The sequence below is a fragment of the Pteropus vampyrus genome, unplaced genomic scaffold (assembly GCF_000151845.1).
Source record: "Pteropus vampyrus isolate Shadow unplaced genomic scaffold, Pvam_2.0 Scaffold33, whole genome shotgun sequence".
NCBI lineage: Eukaryota > Metazoa > Chordata > Mammalia > Chiroptera > Pteropodidae > Pteropus > Pteropus vampyrus.
The window spans coordinates 8,201,719-8,204,637 of NW_011888814.1; positions in this window are offsets into that span (position 1 = coordinate 8,201,719).

Genomic DNA, 2,919 nt, shown 5'->3' on the forward strand with positions numbered 1-2,919 from the left:
TTGTAAAGAAATTAATTTTTTGCGTGTTAGAAATAATTATACATTGGTATCACAATATAAATATGTAGCAACATGGCTCAGGAAAGGAACCTCAAACTAAAATCCGATCACATGGGTCCTAGACCATGTGCTCAACTAAATTTTAGATTGAGACTCTGAAAAATGGGGTTGAAAATCCTGCTGCGACTGTGAGCCTAGTGCTCAATTCCATAGCTCTAGCCTGATGCAGAAGGATGCAGTTTCCCAGCTGCAGGGTGTGACCTAGAGGCATTGGAAGAACCTCCTTTTCCCCAGTGTATCCTGCTGTTTGTACTGCATTCTGCCAGCTGGAGAGAAGGAAGAAGAGAAACTAGACGTGGATTCTGCCCGCCTGCCCCCAAGGAGATTGTGATCTGGAAATTCAGATAAGTCATGCATGTAACTAACTTAACACACAGTAGAAACAGATCCAGCTGTGGTCGAGAAGGGCTTGCTAGAGGACGCAGTGTTCTGACTGTGCCTTGAAGAGGAGCAAAATCTAGGTCGCCGGGCAGGAAACATCCTCATTTCAATGGCAAGGATGCTCAGGAACCCAGGATGGGAATGAAGTGTTCTGAGTGAGTGGAGGGGTCATAAAGAGAAGCTATGGGAAATAGACGGGAAAGACAGGCAGGCAGTTCCTGGGGGTCTCGGATTACTTTTGGGTGTTCCTAGAAGTGAAATCACTGGTTCAAAAGGGGTGCATATTTTAAGTCCTTTGGTACAAAACAATGATGAGGAACTGCAAGTGCAAGTGTGATTTCGTGGAAGCCAGTGGACCTCGTATGGGCTGTCTCTCCACCTGGGGCACTGCTGGGCAGCCAGACTCCCTGGCCCTACTCTACTTGTCAAGCCAAAGTCTTCACCCCAGTATGTCGGAGGTGTGTTCACATGAAGTCACTGTCATATTTAGTCAGGCATTTATTCCATGGATATTGATTGAGAACCTGCTATGTGCCAGGTACTGCTGAAAATTAGGAATACAGACATTTGCTCAAAGCTCCATGTAACAGTTTATAGCACCCTTATTGTGTGTCAGGCCCTAAGCTGGGACTTGGCAGACCCGGTCCTGACCATCATGGAACTTGTATTCTCATAATGGAGACCAAAAAATAGACAAATTTGAAATCAGCTAATTGACTATAGTTTTTCATTGGTGCTATGTAGAAATAACCAGGGTGCTCTGATAGATAATAAAAGAAAGAACATCTTTCATTAGCAGAAAGAACTCAGACCATTCATGCAGCTGACAGGCATTTATGGAGCACCAACTATGGATCAGGCACAATTCCAGGGACTGGGAATAGTGGAGTGAATAAGGTATGGTCTTTGCCCATGGGGAGCTCACCCCTAAGAGGCCACATACATACCAAGAGAACCAATCCAGTCCACACACCCACACACATACACAAATAGCTAATTTGGGGGAATAACAGACCCATTATTTGACTGAATTATACAGATGATTTTTTAGTCCAATCGCTAGGTCTCTGTAGACACCTCTTCAATGTGGGTTGAAAGGCATATTTCTCACATTTGGGATGACCTAATATCAGAACAGAGATTTAACCCTTGTCTGCCTTTCTTCTAACTTAACAGGCCACCACCAGTTGCTCCACAAAGCACAGAGATCTGTGAGGCCGCCTTCAGTCCCCGGTGTACCTACCTGAGCCTGTAGATCAGGGCTGATGTCAGACTCTCGATTGGCATCAGAGCAGAGCCGCAGGGGCCACCATAACTGAGAACTGTGCTGGGCAAGTCCCTTGACTGCTCTGAATCTCAGGTCCCCATCTGTAACATCAAACTGGGACCTGCTCTACCTCTTTCTGTGGGATTTTGACAGTTCAAAATTAAATGAGATCATGAAAATGCTTTGAAAAAGAAAAAAACGATATTCAAATCCAAGGTGCCAGAATTACTTTTTTCCCATTGCGAAGATTGTCAGTGTTCAAACAAAAAAGATTTTTATGTCTGACTATTTTATAATAAAGTTAAGTCAATCGTAAGTTTGATAATACACCACAGTTGAGTACCATAGCAAGCACTATTGGTTGCATGCCCAAGAGATATTTCTTTTCTCCTTCTCCTAAGCTCATGGAACTCTAATTCTTTCAGGTAAGGACAGAGCTTTGCTTCATCTACCTTGATCTACCCAGGCCCAGAGTAAAGATTATGATTGGTCTCAATCACTCAAGGCGATCACATTCCACTTTGCAATGGTGGGCATACGTCTCAGTTCTGATCAATGAGAAATAAGGGAAAATCTGACTTCCTTTCCCCAACTTGAAAGAGAATTTCAAGAAGAGAAACTACTAATGAGCACTGGTGTGAGGACATGGTGCCTGAAGGGGGAGCATCCACCTTGCCGCTGTGAGGCAGTAAACACCAGGACAGATGGAACATCAGAAGGGGCAGGATTCTCGATGATGTTACCAAGTACTGTTCCTGCCCCTCCTCCAGGCTTCCGGGTAACTAAATGCTGTTGATGTTTAAGTAACTGTTACTTGCAACCAACTGCATATGTAAATTGGTGCAATCTCTAAGGAATGTAATTTGGCAATATAGTTCTATTTTGCATGTGCATACCCTCTGACTTGACAATTCTATTTATTAGAATTTCTCCCACAGATATAATCACATAGTGCTCAAATAGATGTAAATACATTAATTACAACATTATATATGTCATGATATGGTTAGATTGATTATGGTGCATCCATAAAATGAAATAAGCTGACTTTTAGAAGATCAACACAGCTCTGTGTATATTAGTAAGAAATTGTATTCTAGATATATCAAGTGAAAAAAGTGAGAATAATGGCTGAAACATGGAGATTGGTTATGCCATCTTTTCCTTGTAAATGTATTATGGAGATTTGAAATTTTCCAAAATAAAAAAAA